Source organism: Lacerta agilis, chromosome 3 (genome assembly GCF_009819535.1).
Source record: "Lacerta agilis isolate rLacAgi1 chromosome 3, rLacAgi1.pri, whole genome shotgun sequence".
Lineage (NCBI taxonomy): Eukaryota > Metazoa > Chordata > Lepidosauria > Squamata > Lacertidae > Lacerta > Lacerta agilis.
The window spans coordinates 115081752-115089204 of record NC_046314.1 but is presented as its reverse complement, the minus strand read 5'-3'; positions in this window follow the sequence as shown (position 1 = coordinate 115089204).

Genomic DNA, 7453 nt, shown 5'->3' with positions numbered 1-7453 from the left:
CTACTATGAAGATCCTGTGGAAGGAAAAGGAAAAAAAAAAAAAACCCAGGCAGAAGACTGGGTTTTTCTTTGAAAAAAAATCCCACTCCTGCAGTCTTTTTGTTGCTGTCTCTGATTAGATAATAAACTGGTTAGCTGTTCTCATGCGGCACAGAGGGTGGGCTGCATGTTTTTTTAAAAAGCTGCACAAAGGACATCTGTAGGGGATCAGCAGGAGATTTTAAGCGGTTACACTGGAAATGCAGCAGAAGGATAATGAGCAGAGAAGGCTCTGCATAAGGGTGTCTGCTCTTAACTGAAATTGCTAGTCTCTGGGAGGGAGGGTGGGTGGGTATGAACAATTGGTACTTAGCTTCTTGTATCGTCTGTACTTTTGTAGAAAATGTTCCGATTTCCTACTTGTTTACAGTTTTTAACGCAGGGAAGAAGGGAAGTGGGTGTTAGTTCTCAAACTGTATCCGTCGCCTCCCAAGCCCAACATGGATGTGAGAGGGAAATGGATTTTGACAATTTAGCTACCTTTTGTTCTCCTGACGAATGTTGTGTAAATACCCCCATCCCTGACCCCTTTCAGCCTCAGTGCCTTGAACAGCTCCTGCTGTATCTAGGGCATTCTATGGTGGGGGGGATAATGACCTCTATTAAGACATAATGGGAACTGGGGTGCTGTTTGAGAGGGGAAGGGCAAGTGGACCCATTCATGCACTTGCTAAACTGTTGGCTTGTTTAATGAAGTGTGTTTTGGCCAAGGCCTGAGAACAGTCATTAAGGAGAAAAAGTTTGAATTTGCTCGTTGCTTGCCAGGCTCAGGAAAGGGAGGTGGAAGACATGCAGAGGAAATGAGGCTTCCTCCACCCGGTTCCTAAAATCAGGTTCAGAATAGGGCTGAGGGAATTATTTGCGGAGTGCGCTTAGCTTCCTTTTTAAAATGTTGTTAGGATATCTTTGACGGTGCGGGTGCTGAAGGCAGGCATATTCGAACCATGCATTTAGTAGTTCAGGGGTAGCTGATGACAGCCTAAGCACTTCTTATTCGGGACTTCCATGTGGGTTATTCGAGGGAGAAGGAGGGTTCTTAGGTTGAACCTTAGTCCATATAGCTGTGGAGATGGTGACCTTCCTGGATTCAAGGCGCCATCAGTGCACCGAAGACTCTGACGCGAGAAGCAGATCGCAGGGGCTGAGATCCCAAAACCTGCACTTCCCCTGCAGCCAAGGGGACCTGGGGCTTGTGCTTCCTGCAGAAGCAGCCTCCCGCAGAGCATGCCAAACAGCTCTGGAAAATAAGGGAACTTTCTCACAGCAACGTGGGATACGGCAAGGGGGGGGCGCTGCTGTTTAAGGGGCAAAGGTCCTCAATCCTGTGAGTGAACCTCAAGTGGCGTTTTGAATCCCTGCCCAAATGTGAAGCTGGCTTCAACTCCGCCCCCCCCCTTTTATTTGAAAAATTCAAGATTCAAGGGGCAGCTTGAGTTTCCCAACCTTGGGGTTTGCGCTTTCAAAACAGGGATATCTGATTAAGATTGCCATCTTAAACATACAAGCTGGTAAATCCCATTGGACAGAGGGGGCCTTGCTTCTGAGAAAATGTGCATGGGGTCTGGTTTTAAGTATGACTTGCCCACCAGCTTTGGCTATGTACTTGTGCACTCCTGTGAATGATATGCAAATGAGTAATTCATATATGCAAATTAACAGTCCTTGCTGAAAACGTTGTCCACACCACTTTTGGGACGTAGACTTGATTTTTCTAAGGCAGCTATTGGCAAGTGTTTGATTTGTTGCCACAAGGAAGCACTGGTTTGAACCTACCTCACCTATTGCTCTATAACACAATTGCTGGGAAATGTACATTTGCTTTCTCTTAATATGCTTCACCCATCTGATCTGTGTCTGCTATATGATGTGCAGGAAACATGCCAAACGCCTACACTTCGATGCTAGTGCTTAAGGATTGTGACAAAGCATTGTTTCGTTTTTATAGAATTTGTGGTTCCTAACATTTGATAGTATTGCAAGAAAGCGGGTGTGGGTGGAAGGTGGGGGAACTTCACTCCCCGGAGCAACTGCACACGAGGTGGAGGAGGGGGAACCTTGGAGAACCTGGTATTTAACTGCTGCCTCATAAGAAACCACCCCACTGCTACTTTCGGAAAATCTGAAATTGCTTGAGCTTCTCATTTCCTCAAATGAAATGGGTAGCCCAACTAAGGCTGGATGCTGGGCGACCGGGCAAACAGCAGCAGGTGCAAGTTTATCTGATGCAATGAGACTTCTTTGCGCCTCCCTTTCTCCTCCTCAAATAACACATATACTCTCCAAATCAAATACTAGTTTTCTCATCTTCTCTCTCCCTCCCCCCCACACACTGTTTTTCTACTAATAATTTAACCTATTTCAACAAAATAAGATGCTAATCCAGTATCTTTCAAAACAGAAAAGCATACTCTGGTGAGCATGGAGGTAGAAAATGTGGTGTTATAAGCCCCTAACCCATGGGTAGGCAAACTAAGGCCTGGGGGCCGGATCTGGCCCAATTACCTTCTAAATCCGGCCCACGGACGGTCCGGGAATCAGAGTGTTTTTACATGAGTAGAATGTGGCCTTTTATTTAAAATGCATCTCTGGGTTATTTGTGGGGCATAGGAATTCGTTCATTATTTTTTTTCAAAATATAGCCCGCCCGCCCCCCACAAGGTCTGAGGGACAACGGACCGGCCCCCTGCTGGAAAAGTTTGCTGACCCCTGCCCTAACCTGTCTTAGCTTCCCACCACCTCTTCTGCCCTTCTCCTAAGCCTGATGCTACTAAAAAGACAGCACAAGGGGTGGAGCTGGGTGGCATTGCACTTCTACAGTTGCTGCACCCTCTACATAAATGCACAACTGAGGTGCAACCTAAGCTTGCACCAGCCCCCAAGTAAATTTGGGTGGAATCTACACGCATATTAAAAATGTTCTGAAAATGCTTTTTTAAAAAAGGTGTTTTTAAAAATACAGTGGGTTTTCCATAAGGCTTACTATCGCCATCTAGTGTCACATTGTATATTTGAAACACACTTACTTAAAACGTTTTATTTGCAGCTGTATAGTTGAGTCCTTGGACTGCATGCCTAAAATACTAGGACAAAGCCACCAATTGCTTGAAATGCCTCTGCCACATTGTTCTGCTCTGGCTGTGGGGAAGTGGATAGATTGTTAGGCCAGCTCTGCAGCATGTACCACTTCCTGGTTCGCCAGAGAAGCTGCTCTGCTTTAGCTACACAGGCTCATAAAAAGCCAAACCCTCTACTGCTTGGGGCAGAGATTAAAGTAAATCAGAATAGGAGGGTGTTTTTTTTTTTGTAACAGCAAAGGGATTATGTTTATTGATACTTAGTTTTGCAAAGGGTTCCACCCCCCTTGGCTTTTGCAAAATGCCATTGGAGTGTAACTAGATTTGGCTTAAATGGGTATAGCTTCAGGCATCAGCAATAATTCTTCTGTCAAGTGTGATGAGGTACAAAAGAGCAGGGTTTTTTAATGTAAACTTTGTTATTTTCAATCTTTAGCTGTAGTCCTGGGTATAAAAGGGGCACACTGATGTGAAGAAGATTGCTGTTGTTTTTCTTCTCTCCTCCCCTAAAATCAAAGAATTGTAGACTTGGAAGGGACTCCAAAAGGCGTCTGTCCAACCCCCTGCAATGCAGGAATCACAGCTAAAGAATCCCTGACGGATGATCATCCAACCACTGCTTACAAACCTCCAATGAAGGAGAGAGCCCACCACTTCCAAGGTAGCCAAAAATATATTTCTAATGCTTAGTCGGAATCTCCCTTCTTGCAATTTGAAACCATTGGTTTGGATCCTACTCCTTGGATCAGGAGAAAACAAGATTGCTCCATCTTTCATGTTGCAGACCTTCAGATATGTGAGGATGGCTATCATATCTTTTCTCAGTCTTCTCTTCTCCTAGCTAAACGTCCTCAATCGTTCCTCCTAAGGCTGGGTTTCCCATTTTAGTCGCCCTCCTCTGCACACATTCCAGTTTTTTGATATCCTTAAATTGTGGTGCCCAGAACTGGACACAGGACTCTAGGTGTGGTCTGACCAAGGCAGATTAGAATGGTACTATTACTTCCCTTGATTGGAACACTAGATTTCTGTGGATGCAGCCTAGAATAGCATTAGATTTTTTCCCCCTGCTGCATCACACTGTTGACTCATGTTAACCTTGTGATCTGCTAAGACCCCTGGATCCTTCTCACATGTACTGCTGTCAAGCCAGGTGTCCCCCATCCTGTATTTGTGCATCTGATCATTCGTGCCTGAATGGAGAACCTTACATTTGTCCCTAATCAAAGTCCAGTTTTTGAATCATAGAATGATAGAATTGTAATCTGTTGAGGTCTTCCTGGATCCTAATTTCTATCAGTTCAGCAGAACAGCACATGTTTCCTCTCCATTGCCACCAGGGTGGCCGAGAGAGCCTCAAATCCCATTTTATTCTGAATTCATTCCATTTTGTGGAGGGCACAGTTCGTTCTTCCTAGCAGACTTAAAAATCGCCTTGCTTCAGCTCCCATGGAGTTCAGAACAATGTAGCCTAGCCATCTAGACCAGTCTTCCCCAACCCTGTTGACCTCCAGATATTGGACTGCAGCCTCCATCATCCCTGACCACTGGTCATTCTGGGTGGAGCTGATGGGAGCTGTTGCCCAGAGCATCTGAAAAACACCACGTTGGGGAAGACTAATCCACATTCCTCCTTATATTCCATGCAGGTAGCAAAATCCATCCACTGTAGGCCTCAAAGAAAACTAGATCTGATCTCTAAGCAAGTTGACCCTTCAGTGCTGTATTTTTCAGTACTGCCTTGGATGTCGCGAGCTAGTGGATGTGGGCTCTCTCCTGGTCAGTGAAGGATCCAACCGAGGGGTAAGAGGTCAAAATGGCAGAGAATCCTGACAGATGTGGACTGGTTCCCCTTTCCTCTTTCATATAAATGGGATTTTCCGCTCTTAACAGCTGTATTTAGGGAACCAGAACCTCTGGTCATCGCCACCCCCCCCCCTTTCCCATTATTGCTTGGATTGATTCATGTCTCTTGTTTCAGGTTTTCTGGTTTGCTATCTCTCTGAAATATGAAAAAACACTTCTGTGTTTGTGCAAGGTTCACCTATAGCAGAAACACTTGCATTGCTAGCATGCTTCCTGACCTCTACTGCTAACTGGTTCAAATTGCACTAAGCTCCTCGTATATTTGATCTCCTCGTTTACAGTGCCCCCGTGTCCTGCTCGGTTTTGTTGTTTTAGCACCTTAACTGTGAGTGTACAAATGGATTACATAGCATCAATTTAAGTATTTTGGGGTATGTTTTTGTTTTGTTTTTTAATTTTTAATAAAACTGCCAAAACAAAAACTTAACAGTTTCCTGTGCTTCTTATTTTGGTTACTACTACTTCTTTTTTTAAAAAGCAGAAAGAATGAACTACAGCAAGCAAGCTTAGCAGCCATTACAGAAGAAAACATAGCCTCGCTGGACTGTCCAAGGACATACATAAGTTGGTCGGCTGGTGCTGCACAGCCAACCATCTTGCCTGCTTCGTTAGAAGTTGTATTCAATAAAATTTGAAATTTCAGGCTCATCCCGCCACCAGAGAAAGACAGTTTCCCCTCCAGCACCTGGTAGACATGTCCCCATGTCCCCAGTGACTTCGCCTACAGTTTAAGAGCAAGGATAGCCAAACTGGTGCCCTCCAGATGGACTCCCAACACCCATCAGCATCAGCTAGCATAACCAGTGCTCAGATATGATGGAAGCCATGGTCCAATAACATTCAGAGGGCACCACCCTAGATGCCTAGGAATTCCTTTTTTCCTAGAATCATGTAGAGTTGAAAGAGACCGCAAGGGTCATCTAGTCCAACCCCCTGCAATGCGGGAATTGCAACTAATGCATCCATCACAAGATAGCCATCCAACCTCTGCTTAAAAACCTCCAAGGAAGGAGAGTCCACCACCTCCCGAGGGAGTCCGTTCCATTGTCAAACAGCTCTTAGTGTCTTTCCAGTTCATTTCCACAATATTCCCAGCTTTGAAGCCGTTTTCACTTTCTGTGCATTGCCAGGGCAATTGAAAGGGACAGTGTTACTTTATTTGATAAAAATAAATTGGTGGGTTTTTCATCTTTTTTCCTACATGAGTGGCTTGTGGCAAGTTCCCGCTCAGCTAACTGAGAGCAAATAAGGTTTCTGCTCTGTGTGTGAGTGGGTCACCCTAAAGTCAGAAAGGAATTATATTCGCTTGCTTGTCAGTCATCTAGGCTGTCTAGAAGGAGGCATTCCATTAGGTGCAAAGGTCTGAAGCTCTGTAGAGTTTTATAAGGCAAAACCAGCACCTTGAATTGGAAGCTGGTGCAAGCAAGCAATAAGTGGTGTGATGGGTTCATAGAACGCCTGGTCCCAGCTGTTGCCATATTTTCCATCACCTGCAGTTTCTGAACCATCCCTCCCAAGGCAGGCTCACTTGTAAAGCATGATGGTAACTGTTATGTATTGAAGTTCTCACCTTGGCCACCAGGGGTGTGTGTATATAGTTTATTCTGCTGCGGTTTTCACTCAGGTCAGCTTATGCAAATGAAGGATTAGAAACTGACACTCAGGGATTGGTTAGCTGCAGAATGTTGTTACTGTTACATTGTAGCTGAGCTCTATATAAGCTGGTGGCTGAGGCCTCCAGCTCAGTTCTGTTCCAGCCTGCAAATAAATAAGAGCTGTTTTGGAAATCGCTGTGTCGTCTGTTGTGTCCACCCACAACTTAACACTGGCGACGAGGGTGGGATCATGGACATCAGAACACAGACAGCACACAGCCAGTCAGCGCAAGGGCAAATCACTGAGCTGAATCACTGAGCTGAATCACTGAGCTGAAACGCTGAGCGAAATCACTGAAGAGAACCAACTCAGAGCTGCCCGTTCTGGCTAGAGCACTGTGTTCCATCCATCGCCCACCACGTCGGCATCGGAGTCATGGCTACACTAGTGCCTCTACCGCCGTTTGCCCCGTTTTGGAAATCGCTGTGTCGTCTGTTGTGTCCACCCACAACTTAACAGTAACCCAAGGCAGAGGCTGCTCTAGCGTGTATAATTGCAGCTTGATTTTCCACCTTGTGGCCTTGGACTGGCTGGACAAGGAGTGGTGGGGGACACCAGCCAGGGAACCCCCCAAAGGAAATCCCAGAGGAGGAAGGCTAGGAGCCCAGGGAATGGTGGTGGGTCACAGAGGAGAGGTCAGAGGGGGAAGATTGGGAAGAGGGACTGGATATTGAAGCGACAACAAGATTTGGTGAGCAGGAGAAACCTGTGACGGGAGCAGTTCAGACTCCAAGGCTGAAGCAGAGGACGGAGGTCAAGAGACTGCTGAAGAATCCTGGGAATGATGATGATGATTATTATTATTATTATTTGTACCC